This window comes from Zingiber officinale, chromosome 8A, assembly GCF_018446385.1.
Source record: "Zingiber officinale cultivar Zhangliang chromosome 8A, Zo_v1.1, whole genome shotgun sequence".
In the NCBI taxonomy this organism is placed as follows: domain Eukaryota; kingdom Viridiplantae; phylum Streptophyta; class Magnoliopsida; order Zingiberales; family Zingiberaceae; genus Zingiber; species Zingiber officinale.
This window is the reverse complement of record NC_056000.1, coordinates 134,169,056-134,187,323: the sequence shown is the minus strand read 5'-3', so window position 1 is coordinate 134,187,323 and position 18,268 is coordinate 134,169,056. Positions and strand designations below refer to the sequence as shown.

The following is an 18,268-nucleotide window of genomic DNA, read 5'->3' as shown; positions in this document are numbered from 1 at the left end:
AAGGTTTGACTTCATTGAAAGCACAGAGGGGGAGGAGACGTCGAGAGGAGATGGGTGTTCAGGTCACTGGGACGTGGTCCGCCTCCACGACGCCATCGCAGGCCACCATCTTCACTGCCATTGTCTCCACCGTTGGGTCCGGCAAGCGGAAGGGCATCGTGGGCTGCACGTTCCTTGGGGCTGGCGAATTGGCCAGGCTACTGTAGACTCGGTCGATGGAGGTTGGGGGAGGCAAAGGAAGGCAGCCATTTGGACATGGTTTTTTATGCCGCCGCGCCTTCGATGCTAGGACCGAGTGCTTCCCTTCTGGCGGCGTCGATGATGGTCGGGCGGAGGAGGATAATGTGGAGGAGTTTGCTCAGAGGTTGGAGGAATCGATTCTCGAGCTTCAGCAGCAACAAGGAAATGGAGGAGATGCATCCCTGTTCTCTGCTTCCTTTTGCCTCAACACGAGCTCGCCGCCGTTGTTGAGCAAGCAAGAGCCTTCAACGGAGCCCCCGTGGGTGCCGGTGAGGCCGGAGCCGCCAGACTGGCCCGGCCAGATCGTGCCGGCGAGCGTGGAGAAGAAGCAGGTGGTTTTGATCTTCCTCATCGATCCAAGATCCAAGAAGGGAAGAGATCCAGTAAGGGGAAGAGGGAGATGAGGCTGAGAGAGATGGTCAGGAGGTTTAGGTTTACATTTAGACTGAGAGAAGCGACACGATATTGGTTTAGGTTTGGAGGGAACTTTGTGAAGTGTTGTAAATTTTGGCTGGTGGAAAAATTAAATTATTTTTTTTTGGTTCATTAACACCGAGTTTTAAAAACCGTTGTTAAAACTGATGTCTATTAACAAAAAAAAAGGCGCTCATAGACATCGGCTAAAAAACCGATGTCTATGAGCGAAAATCTGCGCTCATAGACACCGATTTTTGGAAAAACTGGTGTAAAATATTCAAAGACATCAGTTTTTGCTTAAAACTGTTGTTGTTCCACCGATGTCTATGAGGGTTTTTCTTGTAGTGAAAATGTAATTTGGGATTGATGTGATAATTCAATAATAATTCTTTAGTGGTATGAATTATTATTGATGAAATTAAGTTGGGTGTTCGGGGCGAACACGAGAAGCTTAATTTTATCGGGAGACCAAAATCAATTTCTCCTCTCGGTCCCTATCGTAGTCTCTTATTTATAAAGTATTATACCCACCTTCTTACCCACCCTTAGGTGGTCGGCCAAGCCAAGCTTGGAGCCCAAGCTAGGGCCGGCCAAGCTAAAGGGTTGAGCCATGTAATGTGGCCGGCCAAAGCTTGGAGCCCAAGCTTAGGTGGCCGACCACAATAAAATAAAAGGGATATTATTTTTAAAATCTTTCCTTATGTGAAAGTCATGGTTTTAAAAGAGAGTTTAAAATTTAAATATTTCCTTTTATAGTTCTTTACAAAAGATTAAGAGAAGGATTAGATATCTTTCCTTATTTGTAGATGAAAGGAAGATTTTAATTTTGACAGAAACTTTCCTTTTTTGTAACCATCCACATATTTTAAAAGAGAGATTTTAAATTATAAAATTTCCTTTTATAACTTGACAACCATGAAGGGATTTAAAAGAGGAATTTTATTTTAAAATCTTTCCTTAAAAGGATTTAAAGGATAAGATTTTAATTTTAAAAATTCTTTCGGAAACAAATAAGAAAGTTTTAATTTTGTGTTTAAATTTTTCCTTATTTGTGGGACATGATGTGGCTGGCCATAACAAAGGTTTAAAGGAAATTTTAATTAAATTTTCCTTTTTAGTTGTTGGCAAGGAAGATAAGGAAGTTTTAATTTTGGCTGAAACTTTCCTTATTTGTCATGGCCAAGGATTATAAAAGAGAGGGTAGGGGGTGCTTTCATGAGATACAACTCTATTCTATTTTCCTCTCTTTTCTTCCTTGGTGTGGCCTGCCATCCTCTTCTCTTCTTCTCTTCTTTTTGGTGGCCGAACCTCATCAATCTCAAGGAGACTCTTGTGGTGGCCGGATCCTACTTGGAGAAGAAGAAGAGGAAGGAGTTTCTAGCATCCCTTGGATCTTGGAGTTTGTGGCCGAACATCATCATCTCAAGGAGAAGGTTGGTGGTCGAAACTTGCAAGGAGAAGAAGGTGGTTTAGGTGGATTCTCATCCCGGTAGATTGTCACCCACACGACGTCCGAGATAAGAAGAGGAATACGATAGAAGATCAAGAGGTCGTTGTTTACAAAGAAAGGTATAACTAGTAATTGTTTTTTGCATCATGCTAGTTTTCTTTATATGAATTCCAAACACAAGAGGTTAGAGATTCTAGGTTTCGAATTCATGTTTCGAATTCATGTTTCGATTTGTGTTCTTTTGTTTCTTTCGATCTTGTGATTCGATTGTTCTTTTGGTTAAACCTAATGTTACTGCGAGGGGATTAAATATTGAATTTCTTTGAAAGGTTTTGACTAGGCAGTGGTGAATATTCCCATACCCAAGAAGGCCGAGTATCTCACCACGTTTATCCTGGAAACCAATCTTAGAAATAAATATTTAATCAACTATGTAACATATGTCAGATTTGGATCAATAGTGTTAAGTTCCGCTTGCGATCCAAGTCTAACCATTAATAACAAATAAGTTAAACTTGGTTTCAATAATGTTAAGTTCCATTTGTGATTCCAAGTTTAATTTCTAAAGAACACATGGTAGCTAGGAAAGGTTCAGTACTTGTACAAAAAATTTTTGTACAGGGGAACCAGTATGTATTCCGAGTAGCAACCAACAGTGTGTACTCTTAATCCCGATATAATAACAAGCACATATACTTAGTATTTATTTCTTTAATTTATCAATGGGTGAGATTTATTTCGTTAAATCAATAGGCCCGATAAATTGAGAAATAATATTATGTATATGGTGTGTTGTTGATTATAGAAGAAAACTGTGTCCTAGTGATCTAGGTTGATGATGTCCCTTTGAGGATCTCATAAGGATTGTCATGTAAACCCTGCAGGTGGACTTAGTTCGACATAACAATGAAGTTGAGTGGTACTACTCTTGGAGCTAGATATTAATTAAGTGAGTTGTCAGTAACTCATTTAATTAATGGACATTTGATATCTTAAACATAGGAAGATTAATGCACTCATGATAAGAAGTAACCCATAATGTAATATGAGATTGATGCTGTAGTTCAATAATAACTCTTTAGTGATATGAGTTATTATTGATGAACTTGAGTTGAGTGTTCGGGGCAAACACGGGAAGCTCAAGCTCATCGATCAGGAGGCCAAAACCAATTCCTCCTCTCGGTCCCTGTTGTAGCCTCTATATATAAACCTCGCATCCATCCAAGCCCAACTTCTTACCCAAGTAAAGGGGTCGGCCAAGCCCATCTTGGTGTCCAAGATGTGGCCGACCACAAGTTATGCTTGGAGCCCAAGTTGTGGCCGGCCAAGTAAGGAATAAAAGGGAGTTTTATTTTTTGTTAAAATCTTTCCTTTTACAGATATCCATTAAAGGGATTTAAAGAGAGATTTTAATTTTTTTTTTAAAAAAAACTTTATTTTTATAGCCATCCAAAATAGGAATAAAAGGGAGATTTTATTTTTGTTAAAATCTTTCCTTTTATAGCCATCCATGAAGGGATTTAAAAGAGAAGTTTTAATTTTAAAATCTTTCTTTTTATAGCTATCCATAAAAGGATTTAAAAGAGAAATTTTAATTTTAAAATCTTTCCTTTTATAGCTATCCATAAAAGGATTTAAAAGAGAAATTTTAATTTTAAAATCTTTCTTTTTATAGTCATACACAAAAGAATTTAAAAGGGAGATTTTAATTTTAAAACTTTCCTTATTTGTTGCACAAGCTATGTCCGACCATGATAAAGATTAAAAGGAAGTTTTAATTTTGTTTAAAACTTTTCTTTTTTGTAATCACCAAGGATTATAAAAGAGAGGTAGAGGGTGCCTTCATGAGATACAACCTAAGGCTTCCTCCTCTTCTATTTTCCTTGTGGCCGACCTCTTCCCTTCTTCTTGCTTCTTTCTTCCTAGGGACGATGGCATCAAGGCTTGGAAGATCCTTATGGCCGGTTGCTTGGAAGGGAAGAAGAAGAGAAGGTGGCTTCCTATTTGGCATCCCATCTTCATCCTAGGGCCAGCGATTTTCATCTATTGGAGAGGAAGATAGGGTTGGCATCCCTTGGAGAAGCATCCTTTTTGGTGGCCAAAAGTCTTGGAAGGAAGAAGAAGGCTCGGGTGGATTTCATCTTGGTAGATCGTCGCCCACACGACGTCTAAGAGGAGGAGAGGAATACAACAGAAGATCAAGAGGTCTTTAATCTACAAAGAAAGGTATAACTAATTATTTATTTATGCTGCATAATTAGTTTGTGTTCTTTGTATGGATCCTGAAATACCAACACAAGAGACTATCGATTTTGTGTATCAATTTTATATTTTAATTTTGTGTTTTGATCTTGTGCTTCTATTGATGTCTCTATAGTTAAACCTAGGGTTACTGTAAGAAGTTTAAATATTCAATTTCTTTGAAAGGTTTTGTCTAGGAAGTGGTGGATGATCTCATACCCAAGAAGGCTGAGTGCCTCGCCATGTTTAACCTGGAAGTCAATCCTTGAAATAGATATTTAATCAACTTCTGTAATATGATTTAACTTATGAAGAACACATGGGTTGAACTTGGAGTAAAAATGTTAAGTTTCGTTTCCAATCCAAATTTAACTTCTGAAGAACAATTTAGATTAATAATGTTAAGCATCGTTTACAATCCAAGTTTAACTTCAGTAGAGCACATGGGTTGCTAGGAAAAGTTCTGTGCTTGTACAAATTTTTATACAGGGGAATCAGAATGGAATTCCAAGTAGCACCCAACAGCTACATCCTACTACATGGATCTCTAATCGCCGAGCGTGTGATTTCCTTGCTCGATTTGAATCATCATCAGTAGGTCCGCCCGCTATCATGTTGATATTACCCCGGGTGGCGTTGCTTCAATTTCCTCTTGCCGAGCGGTTGTGGTCTCGGGATGTGTTCACTCGGGTGCCTGGACTGGCACGGTCAGCAGCTGTAATACTCCCTGTTGTGGTTCGACCGCCTTGTATTCCATTTTGAGCGGACTATTTTGCCTAGGATATGATTGATGATTAGGAGATTGTCGACGATATCGAGTATTATTTGTCTGCTGGTTCTTCAGAGTGAAACAATTTTTTGTATAATGAATACCCGACATATGATACGTACACCATCTTCTTGGGATTTCTTGTGGCATCTCCACATGTTGTACTGCTTGGGGTCTAGGTTCAAGTTGACGCTGTGGAGGAGGAGCCATACGAGGTCCCCTTGGTGGATGAACAGGAGCTATGGATCATTCATTAATTGGAGCCAGGATAGGTACAACATTTTCCTTCTTACAAGCAGCTTGAGCCTCTTCAATATTAATAAATTCAGTAGCTCGTTCAATTAATAAATCAAAATTAGTTGAAGATTTTGCACCAGATCCTTAAAGAAATCATTATCATTGAGTCATTGAGAGAAGGCACTCACCAAAATTTCAATAGTAACACTAGGAACATCAATAGCTACTTGATTAAACCTTTTAATATAAGCTCTAATGACCTCTTTAGGTCCTTGTTTAATGGAAAAGAGACTCCAGGGAGTCTTGTGATACTTCCGATTACTAGAGAAGTGATGCAGAAATACCTTACAAAAATCCTTGAAATGCTAGATGGAATTTTCTGGTAACATCTTGAACCACCTCTGAGCCGCTCCTCCGAAGGTGGTGAGAAACATACGACACTTAACACAATCGGTAAACTGCTGTAATAGAGTTGCATTCTCAAACTTAAGAAGATGATCTTCTGGATCAATAGTTCCAGAATATTCTCCAATATTTAAGTTCTGATAGTGTTTTGGAAGTGGATCATCAAGCATCGTCTGAGAGAAAGGAGTAACGATTCTTTCAGGGGAGCTATCACTGGCCACCATCTTTCCTTTACATTTTTCTCTTACTGGTGCTTCACCAGAAGACTCCTGAAGCACCGATCTTCATCCTCCTTGCTCCATAGGAGTAAGAAAAAATACTTGGAGATGTTGAGTAGGGGAAACGGGAGCAGGAGTTATGTAAGCATGATCGTCTTCTTCCATACCTCTGTCTCTCCAGTGATCAGTAGTCGAGATTGTTGAGTATACTGCTACTGGCAAGGTACGTCCAATATTCACTTGTTATTGCTGTTGTAAAGCCTTCTGTACTCTCGCACTAATAAGCAACTCTAGATCTTCTTGAGTTAAGGTGATAGTATTGAGTTTTCCAGCGTCCTCCATCACGTAGTCTCAGATTCAAGTGAAAGTTCCCAAAGACGACGCCAAATTTGATCATGCCTGAAAGCTCGATGAGATGAAGCACTGGGTAAGGTGAGTGATGACCTCGATGAAGATGAATAATGATAGATCTGAGAAAACCAAAGCAGATCTGGAAGAACTTCGATGAAGAGTGCACCTCGACGAAGAAAACCGAGGATCGATGCCCCGATGAGTAATATCTCCTCCTGCGCACTATGAGATCAACCAACAAAGCATTAGTGACCTAAGACCGGGTTGGAAATCCCTAGCTAGGCCCTCTGATGCTCAAGTCAGTTATCTCACTCCAAGGAAGAAAAAGAAAGAGGAACAGTAAACTGAAGTGGAACTAGAGTTTGAGTGGTGATGTTGCACCTACCTTGTCAACGGAGAGGATTCCCCATTTTATACCAACTTATATAACCTTCATGGTTATGAGGTGGACCCCGGTTTGTTAGAGTCTATTAGGAGATGATGTAAGTACAACCTGTAATAATAGTTTAAGGAATCTTTTTTGTACCCCAGATGTACCTTCTTTGTCGTTTAGCATACCTGCAGAAACTTCGAGAAACTTCCAGAAACTATTTCCCGCAAACTAGCCAAGCTGTCATATAATCACATATTATTATCATATTATTCATATATCACATATATATTTGGTTAATCACTTAAGCTCATCATATATGTATTGAGAATACCTTCTGTTATACTAATCTTGACTGGCTATGTTCAAGAGATCTAGTAAGTTTAAATGTCTTTATACTCAGTCGACTCTTTATACTTGACTGGGCTTTTATTGTTAAGTGTTTATGAGTACTTGCGCTCAGTCGATCTTTACACAATCGAGTGAGTATTGGGAACACCATAAGGCTATATACCCTTATGCCCGGCAGATCCCTTAGGCTCGGCCGGGATTTATCTACTGAGTGTATATAAATACTTATACTTGGTCAACCTCTATTCGACCGATAATATGCTAGAGATCATATAAGGCCAAATGCCTTTATGCTCGGTTGGTCCTTCACGCTCGGCCGAGTTTTTCCTACCGAGCGTGTACGAATATTCTCATTTGACTTGCCTTTGCTCGGTCGATAATAGGCTCCAGACCGTATAAGACTAAATGCCTTTATACTCGACCGGTCATTTACTCTCATCCGGTCTTAACCTACTGGGTGTATACGAACACTCTTGTTTGGTTGGCCTCCCCTCGGTCAGCTATATGCTAAGAGTTATATATGTCACGCCCCAGAGGAGTCTCTGTCCGAAGAAATTTTGGCAGCACCTCCCCTGTACGGCGGACAATCTGACACTTTCTACATACACAATATACATCAGCCACAGGCGGCTGGAATATATACACACAACCACGTAGTTATATATATATATATATATATATCATCAGCCCACACGGCTGGAACAAAACCAAAACACGGAAAATGACAGAAACCAAATACAAACCAAAACACAAGACTGCTAGCCTGCTAGGCTTACACAACCAACAACTGATACAAAACATCACATATAACCTCAACACTCCGAACACAAAACCGGAACACACAAAGTCAAATACATACATCTCATATACCAAGATCAAATAACAAAAAAATGCGGAGATATGGCTTCTGATGTGACGTGGGGACCAGCAGACAGGATGCTCCAAGCGACACCATAAATAACCTGGTACCTGAAAAGATAGTGTCAACGGGGGTGAGTTCAACAACTCAGCGAATACCAATGGACATGAGTAGTAAGATATATCTAACAATAATAAACAAATACGACTTCCTAATCATATATAGGAATATGAAACTGCGAAGGTAAGGCGAGGAAGTCATGCTCACCAAGAACTCTATCCGCATACAAAGGGTCGCAAACCGAAGTGTCAATAATCACGTATGCGGTCAAAGTATGCATCAACCAAAATCGCAGAACAAATCGCAGAAACACAATCATAAGAATATAAATGCATCGATCGTATGATCTAATGATGCGTCTGGTCACCCCGTCGATCGACCATCTCACACACTGAATGGTGAGGCCCGAATGGGTAAAGTGACAACCATGCACTCTGTCGTCACTACTCCCGATGAGTGACCGAGTGACGGGATGCTGTCGGAGTACTCTGTCCTGTGACCCCAAATCATAAACGGGGAGCTCGATGCCTCATCTCCCAAGACACGATGGCGGGAGGTATCCTCGCCACTACCACCGAGTCACCGACCAACGGAGCCAACAGAGTCCACCGTCTGCCGGCTACTACGCTACTAAACGGAGCTAAACAGAGCGGAACTGTCTATCGCTACCACGCTGAGTCCTCGGACCAACGGAGCCAAACAGAGAACCGCCACCTGATATACCACTAATCAATGAGTGGTGGTGTGTGCAGTGTAATCGGCGATGTGCTCAACCATAGTGGAGCCGATAATCGCACAGCATGAAACGATGCATGACACTAAGCATAGTCATAAACCGATCAACATAACCATATCCATATGTATAATATGGGTACCACAAGATCAGTAGGTCAATTCACGAATCTAGGGTATACAGATCCTCTATGGTATAACAACCTAGATCCTAAACATATCCTCCTTCCATAACATATGTACCAACAATATACATAGATCAAAGAATCAGAGTCTAGGTACACGAATCATATATGATATACAAATAGAGGTACACAAGCCAGCTATGGTATAAAAACCTAGGTATCAGATAATCTAGATACACCTGCCAGAAATAAAATCCAGAACCTAGTCCTAACCTCAATAGAGCATGGTATGTCACTTACTCTAGGAACTAAGGTACTCATGGTAATAAAGTACTCATGGAAATAAGATACTCATGGTAACAAATCACGAGATATAAGCACGGATACATAACAAGCGATAAACCTAACATGCTATGGATATCAAACAGTGACATACCAAAGACAAACATGTTCATTGCTTGTAGCTATAAAGTACTATGCATATCCAAATGACGATATCATAAAAGATAAGTCAAGAGGTACCCGCCTTTATCTGTAGTCCGTACCAAACAATCCTCACGTCAGAAACAATCGTCCCGTAATCAGGGTCTTGCATACACATATTCAATTTAGCTACTCTAACAAGTATCATTTAGGTAAACTGAATATCAGGACCGAATAAAAATATACCTATTCCCTTTCCAATTAAGGAAATTTAAATTGAATCAATCCAAAATGGTCATCTGAACTCCAATTATTATAACCCAAGAACAATCTCAACTATCGAATATAATTTATCTACAACAAAAATTATCATACCTAACAAATATCAAATTCGAAACATGACTACAATTTATCATGTATAATAACATAACATACCTAAATCACCCTATAACCAAATTAGTTATGTATCAATTCATACCTAGAGCATGTATCAAAAGTGTGCCAACTCACTCCATAAACCAAGCACTTACCTTACTGCTGCAGGATGGGGTTACTGCCGAAATCAAAAACACCCCACAATATATAAAACCTCACCAATCCGTGACCTAGATTAGCAGCAAAGAAGAACATGAACTGCGATCTAGCCACAGCCCTAATTCCACAGCTAGGTATGGCCCTTACCTTCAAGATTCGGCTAGGGCAGAGAAAATATGGGTCGGCACTAGGGCTAAGGAGCGGCAACAAGTGGCAGCGTCACCTGTGGTGAAAACAGGAGTGCTAGGGCAGAGGCGACATCGCTGCTCTAGTCCAGTGAGGCAGCGGCTTCGGCAGGGCTCAGTGGCGGCCGGCTGTCGGCTGTGGTGGCGGCGCGAGGTGGCTTGGGCAGAGGCGCCTGTGTGCGGCGCTGGCTCCGTGTGTCGTCGACGGCTAGGGCACCGAGACAGAGAAGAAGTGAGGAGATGGGTCGGCGGCGGTGCTAGGGCACGACGACAGCGATGTCGGGCAGAAGGGTGCGTCGCAAGGAATGATGAGAAGAGAAGGGAGGCGGCTGGTATCGGCGCAGAGGAAGAAACCGCCGGCACCGGCGGTTAGGGCTTTTGGCGTCGGGTTCGGGAGTGAGGGAGAAGAGAGGTGCGGGTGAGGGCTCGGGGAAAAGAATAAGAGAAAAAAAAACAAAGGAAAAAGAAAAGAAAAAGGAAAAGAAAATAAATCTTTTCCTTATTAAAACAGGGTAGCCTAAACAGGCTTTTTCGGGTCCCGTTTTTATCCCCGTGAACTCGTCCGTACGAGCTCCGAAAATTCCGAAAAATTTCTAAAAATTCCAAAAAAATTCCCTCATTAATATTGGCATGTTTTCGGTATTTTACATTCTCCCCCACTAATAAAAATTTGGTCCCCAAATTTCAATATTAACCATCAGCAAATACTAACAACAGATATAGAAAGTATAAATGCTGAACGGTAAATTAAAGCACATACCTCAAGTGAAAAGATGGGGTATCGAGCTCGGATCGTATCCTCGAGCTCCCAGTTAGCCTCCTCATCCGAATGATACTGTCATCTGACTTTAACCAGTCGGATAGTCTTGTTCCACAACTGATGCTCTTTCCGGTCTAAAATCTGTACCGGAATCTCCTCATAAGTGACGTCAGGCTGAACGACGCTGTGATATCTGTCAGTACATGTGTCGAGTCGGATATATACCTCATCAGCATAGACACATGGAATACGTCGTGAACACCCGCCAAAGCTGGTGGTAGCACTAAACAATAAGCTACCACTCCAACCCTTCCCAAGATCTGGAAAGGTCCAAAGTATCGAGGAGCTAGCTTGTCTCTGAGGTCAAATCTCTTCACCCCTTTCGTGGGTGAAACCCACAGAAATACATGATCACCAATAGAGAACTCCAAAAGTCTCCGTCTCCGATCAGTATAACTCTTCTGGCGGTCCTGCGCCTCTGACATCCTCCGTCTGATAATACGGATCATCTCTGCCTCATGCGGAGCTCTATGAGGTCCCGATAACTGGGCCTGAGGTCCCGACAACTGGGCCTCCCCAACCTCATCCAGAGGGTGGGTGTCCGACAAGGCCTACCATACAACACTTCAACGGTGGCATTAGGATAGTCGAATGCAACCCGTTGTTGTAGGCGAACTCTACCAATGGCCAATGATCCGCCCAACTGCCTCCAAAATCTAATACACAAGCCTCAACAAGTCCTCTAGAGTCTAAATGGTCCACTCTACTGTCCATCTGTCTGCGAATGGAAAGTTGTACTGAAACAGAGCTGCGTGCCCAAGGCCTGTTGCAGACTCTGTCAAAAAAATGAGACGTGAACCGGGAGTCTCTATTCGAAATAATAGTCAATGAGACACCCCGTGATTTGATGATCTCCCGGCAAAATAGATCTACCAATCGATCGAGGGAATCAATCCTCCGGATCACTAAGAAGTGCGCGGATTTGGTTAATTGATCAACGATTACCCAAATCGCGTCATGGTCTCGTCATGTCCTCGGCAAACTCACCACAAAGTCCATAGTAATATGTTCGCATTTCCACTCGGGAATATGAATCCGCTGAAATAAACCGGCAGGTCTCTGGTGCTCAGCCTTCACTTACTGACAGACAAGACATCTAACTACAAAATTCCGAGATGTCTTTCATCATACTGTTCCACCAATAAGAACGTCTCAAATCTCGGTACATACGGGTACCGCCTGGGTGGATCGCAAATCGAAAGTGATGAGTCTCCTGAAGTAGCCCCTGTAAGACCGGATGAGACTGAGGTACGCACAATCTGCCTCGGGAGTATATAATACTCTCCTCGTCTCGTGTGAACTCGGTCTGCTGCCCGGAGCTATCTGGCTGCTAATAAATTACAAATGCTGATCACCAACCTGGGTCTCTCGGATCCTCATCCTGATCAACGACTGAGCAACTATGGTAACAAGAATACTCTATTCTGTCTGTCCCTGCTCCTCAAGGTTTAACTCGGAGAAACCCTGAATCAAGTCTGTGACCACAACTCAGTGGTAAGCTACAGTCCCTCTATACTTCCGGCTAAGTGCATCGGCAACCACATTAGCTCTCTCTGGGTGATAGCTAATGGTACAATTCGTAATCTTTCAAGAATTTCATCCTTCTCTTCAGTCAGAGATTAAGTTTCTTTCTAAGTGAACAACTATTTGAGACTCTTATGACCAGTGAGAATCTCAAATGTAATACCGAACAGATGCTGCTACCAAATCTTCAAGGAAAAATAATGGCGGTCAGCCACAAGTTATGTACTGGGTAGTTCTCCTCATGCTCCTTCAACTGCCGAGAAGCATAGGAGACTACTCTATCGTGCTGCATCAGAACAACGCTCAAACCCTGAGTAGATGCGTCGGTGTAGAGGACATATCTGTCCTCTCCCGAAGGTAAAACCAAAATCGGAGCCGACACTGGTCTCCGCTTTAGCTCCTAGAAGCTGGTCTTGTAGTCCTCGAACCACGTAAACTTCCCGCTTTTCCTGGTCAAGTGTGTCAATAGCATAACAATCTGTGAGAAATCCTCAACGCATCTCCGGAAATATCAGCCAAACAAAGGAAGTTGCGAGCCTCTTCTATAGACTCCGTCTACTCCCAACAGTAACATCCTCTATCTCCTGTGTAACCACGGTATACTCCTACTGGTGACCGTGTATCTCAAATATCTCACAGAAGACAACCAAAATACACACTACTGATCTTCACATATAGATGTTCTCGTCGAAACATCTCTAGAACTATGCGAACGTGGTGTACTTGACTCACCTCAGATCCGTAATAAATCACAATATCGTCAACAAAGACAATGGAAACCGATCCAAACATTCTAGGGATACCCAAATCATTGAGTCCATGACAAGATCTAGGGCACCGCAAGCACTAATGGTAAAACCAAGACACATAATGTCCGTATCACAGACATTCCTAACAATAAGATCCTCAACAATAAACAGATCTAATCACCAACGATATATAATCACCAAAGAATAGAGCCTCCAGTGTGAGAGCAATGCTCTATCACACGAAATACCACATATGTGGGAGCAACGCTCTACCACAAGAAATCCTCCATATGTGGGAGCAACGCTCCACCACAAATAATCCAGAATATATATATCCACAATAAATATGGAAGCAATGCTCCGCTACAAACAATCCGCAATATGTAAGAGCAACGCTCCACTACAAAACAATCCCTAAATATGTGGGTATCCAGAATATGTGGAAGCTACGCTCTACCACAAACGATCGATAACATGTGGGAGCTACGCTCTACCACAACAATACAAAAGTGCCCAAAGCACCTAACTATCTAGCTAGAGACTGCACAAGATCTCTCTACCACAGATCACTGTGGGTAGCCTAGGGTATAACCATCCAGTAAGCAAATCAAATCCATAGTTAACTCTATCATCCTCCTAGTGGGTCGGTCACCCACTAATGGAAGAATTAGTTGACAGGGTAAAACGACCAATATCATAATGTAGACATTTAATATTCTACATTTAACATAGGTAGAATCATCATGAATCATCATGATGCTACCAACCATACATCTGACACATGTGCACACACAACATATGTATGATCGACATAATCCTCCGATTAGTACACACCAAAAATACTCACATCATAGGTATAAATCACCGTGATACCTCCAACAATGCATACCGAACCCGTGTGCACATATCAATATAGGTATAATCGACAATACACCTCAAACAACACTCACCTGACATATATACACATATGCCAAGAGTATAATCAACGTATACTTCCAATAAGGCATACTAAAACCCAGGTGCATTCACAAATCACACAAAATCAACAAGATACCTCAAATACCACACCAAACACATATGTACATACCACAACACCGATGTAGTCGACAAGATACTTTCAACATGACATTCACACCCATGTGCACATACCACGACACAGATTTAAATCGATAAGATACCTCCAACATGTCAATCAGGCACATACAGCTAACTAAATAGCTATAATCCATAAGATACCTACAATAACCATATCTAGATGGGAATACCCACACTATCCACAAATGAACTATCCATCATAGAACTCCTTCAACTCATAACAATCATATGTACACTTCATAGATATGCATAATCAGTATATTTAATCCAATCTATCACACCAACCCTATGCCATCTTCGAAGTTATCCAATTAGGTACAAACAGTCTAAAATTACAGTACCCATGGAATAGGATACTTCGATCCTCTATCGACTGACTAAATCATCAATAGTATATGGCTAATCCAATCCTTTCCCACGTCAGGATAAGCTAGATACTCGATGTGCTCAAGATATCCAACTAACCACGAATAACTCAAGATTCAAACATCTAGAAGTAAAGTAGGTCAATCCCCTACTGTTCGGGTCAACAAAACTAATCGGTCATCTACTAACTAATCAAGAATAAATAAAGCCTCTACAAGCATCTAAGGTAAATCGATCACGACTACCCAAGTCAACAAACGTAGATCAGTCTTCTACTGACCGATCTAACAAAAGTAAACTAATTATCTGCTGATAAAATTAACTAAGATAACATGGTATTCTACGGCTAAGTCAACATGAATATATAGATACTATCCATTACCCAACTAATAATAGCAGAGACTGGTATGTACCTCAATCCATTATCCAACTAGTAATAACAAAAACTAAAACTACTGGTGTATGATATGAAAAATCACCAGAAACTGTAATCCCTCACATGTAATATGGCTACAACATCAGACAGATACCAGATACAAAGTGTCATAACTATCACATTCAACAATGCATACTCTAACTAAATAGTAGGATAACAGTATACCAACATACCTCCTATAGCTTGGAGATGTCCTGCTGCTGCCAGGTCCCAAAACCCAAAAAGTCACATCGAGAAGACCAAAACACGAAATCCGAAACACCGAAAAAATAAGACACGTAAGTCGATCTCTGATACCAAATAAATTGATATCAGATAAATCTCGAAAATCCAGAACACAGAGCAAGTATCGTATACCTGCTCCAAATAAATTATCACGCCCGGAGGAGTCCCCGTCAAGAAAAATTTTATAGCACCTCCCTTGTACTAGTGACAATCTACATCATATCACGGCTGGAATATATACACACAACCACGCAGCTTATATATATATATACATGGCTGGAACAAAACCAAAACACGGAAAATGACAAAACCAAATCTGAACTAAAACCAAGAGCTGGTGAAACTTACCTGACCAACAACGATAAAACATCACATGACCTCAACACTCCAACACAAACCGAAACACAAAGTCAAATCATACATCTCGTATACCAAGATCGAATAAGAAAAATGCGGAGATATGGCCACGATGTGGCGTGGGGACGCAGACGGGATGCTCAAGCGACACCATAAATAACTTGGTACAAAAAAGATAGTGTCGGGGGTGAGTTCAACAATTCAGTGAATACCAATGGACATGAGTAGTAAGATATATCTAATGAATAAACATGGAATCTGACTTCTAATCGTATATAGGAATATCTGGCGAAGGTGGCGGGAAGTCATGTACTCACGGGAACTCTATCCGATAAAAGGGTCGTCAACCGAAAGTGTCGATAATTCGTATGCGGTCAGTATCGTCCAACCAAATCACGTGACGAATCGTGAACACAATCATAAGAATATAAATGCATCGATCGTATGATCTTAATGATGCGTCTGGTCACCCCGACGCTACTCATCTCACACACGAATGGTGAGACCAAGATGGTTAGGGATGTGACCACGTGCACTCTGTCGTCACTACTCCCGATGAGTGATCGAGTGGCGGGATCTGTCGGAGTACTCCGCCCTGTGACCCCAAATCATAAATGGGGGCTCAATGCTCTCTCCCGGACACGATGACGGGAGGTATCTCTGCCTACCACCGAGTCACGACCACGGAGCAAGCGAGTCCACTGCTCTGGCTACTTGCTACACTAAATGTCGGTGAGCCAGAGAATCTCACGGCTACCAGCGAGTCCTCGGACAGCCACGAGCAATGAACCGCCACACACTGTCTCGATATACCACTAATCCGTGAGTGGTGGTGTGTGCGATCGTATGGCGGCGATGTGCTCAACTATAGTGGGCCGTAAAGATGCAATCTGATCGTGATCGTGACACTAAGCGTAGTCGTAAACCGATCAAGATAACCATATCCATATATGTATAATATGGGTACCACGATGTCGATGAGTCAAATCCACGAATCTAGGGTATCCGGATCCTCATGGTATATGACCTAGATCCTAAACATATCCTCCTTCCATAACATATGTACCAACAATATACATAGATCAAAGAATCAGAGTCTAGGTACACGAATCATATATGATATACAAATAGAGGTACACAAGCCAGCTATGGTATAAAAACCTAGGTATCAGATAATCTAGATACACCTGCCAGAAATAAAATCCAGAACCTAGTCCTAACCTCAATAGAGCATGGTATGTCACTTACTCTAGGAACTAAGGTATTCATGGTAATAAAGTACTCATGGCAATAAGATACTCATGGTAACAAATCACGAGATATAAGCACGGATACATAACAAGCGACAAACCTAACATGCTATGGATATCAAACAGTGACATACCAAAGACAAACATGTTCATTGCTTGCAGCTATAAAGTACTATGCATATCCAAATGACGATATCATAAAAGATAAGTCAAGAGGTACCCGCCTTTATCTGTAGTCCGTACCAAACAATCCTCACGTCAGAAACAATCGTCCCGTAATCAGGGTCTTGCATACACATATTCAATTTAGCTACTCTAACAAGTATCATTTAGGTAAACTGAATATCAGGACCGAATAAAAATATACCTATTCCCTTTCCAATTAAGGAAATTTAAATTGAATCAATCCAAAATGGTCATCTGAACTCCAATTATTATAACCCAAGAACAATCTCAACTATCGAATATAATTTATCTACAACAAAAATTATCATACCTAACAAATATCAAATTCGAAACATGACTACAATTTATCATGTACAATAACATAACATACCTAAATCACCCTATAACCAAATTAGTTATGTATCAATTCATACCTAGAGCATGTATCAAAAGTGTGCCAACTCACTCCATAAACCAAGCACTTACCTTACTGCTGCAGGATGGGGTTACTGCCGAAATCAAAAACACCCCACAATATATAAAACCTCACCAATCCGTGACCTAGATTAGCAGCAAAGAAGAACATGAACTGCGATCTAGCCACAGCCCTAATTCCACAGCTAGGTATGGCCCTTACCTTCAAGATTCGGCTAGGGCAGAGAAAATATGGGTCGGCACTAGGGTTGAGGAGCGACAACAAGTGGCAGCGTCGGCTGTGGTGAAAACAGGAGTGCTAGGGCAGAGGCGACATCGCTGCTCTGGTCTAGTGAGGCAGCGGCTTCGGCAGGGCTCAGTGGCGGCCGGCTATCGGCTGTGGTGGCGGCGCGAGGTGGCTTGGGCAGAGGCGCCTGTGTGCGGCCCGGGAGGAAGAGGGAAAGCCATTCTACCGGATATGGCTAAGGCACAGGGGGTGCGGCGCTGGCTCCGTGTGTCGTCGACGGCTAGGGCACCGAGACAGAGAAGAAGTGAGGAGATGGGTCGGCCGCGGTGCTAGGGCACGACGACGGCGATGTCGGGCAGAAGGGTGCGTCGCAAGGAATGATGAGAAGAGAAGGGAGGCGGCTGGTATCGGCGCAGAGGAAGAAACCGCCGGCACCGGCGGTTAGGGCTTTTGGCGTCGGGTTCGGGAGTGAGGGAGAAGAGAGGTGCGGGTGAGGGCTCGGGGAAAAGAATAAGAGAAAAAAAAAACAAAGGAAAAAGAAAAGAAAAAGGAAAAGAAAATAAATCTTTTCCTTATTAAAACAGGGTAGCCTAAACAGGCTTTTCCGGGTCCCGTTTTTATCCCCGTGAACTCGTCCGTACGAGCTCCGAAAA

The 18,268-nt window shown here is 41.9% G+C and overlaps 2 long non-coding RNA genes across 3 annotated transcripts; both read right to left on the bottom strand.

Moving 5' to 3' along the window:
• Positions 1-7,753: 7,753 nt before the first annotated feature.
• Positions 7,754-9,975, bottom strand: LOC122010335. 2 transcript variants are annotated; one of them, XR_006119857.1, is made up of 3 exons: positions 9,930-9,975; positions 9,779-9,853; positions 7,754-8,018 (listed from the first exon to the last, which is right to left on the bottom strand). It is a non-coding gene; the product is annotated as an uncharacterized LOC122010335 (long non-coding RNA). The 2 variants fall into 2 exon arrangements; XR_006119856.1 differs by lacking the exon at positions 7,754-8,018 and having other exon boundaries at positions 9,541-9,853.
• Positions 9,976-17,202: 7,227 nt separating this feature from the next.
• On the bottom strand, positions 17,203-18,121 carry LOC122010334. The gene is made up of 2 exons (XR_006119855.1): positions 17,592-18,121; positions 17,203-17,515 (listed from the first exon to the last, which is right to left on the bottom strand). It is a non-coding gene; the product is annotated as an uncharacterized LOC122010334 (long non-coding RNA).
• Between the last annotated feature and the right edge of the window lie 147 nt (positions 18,122-18,268).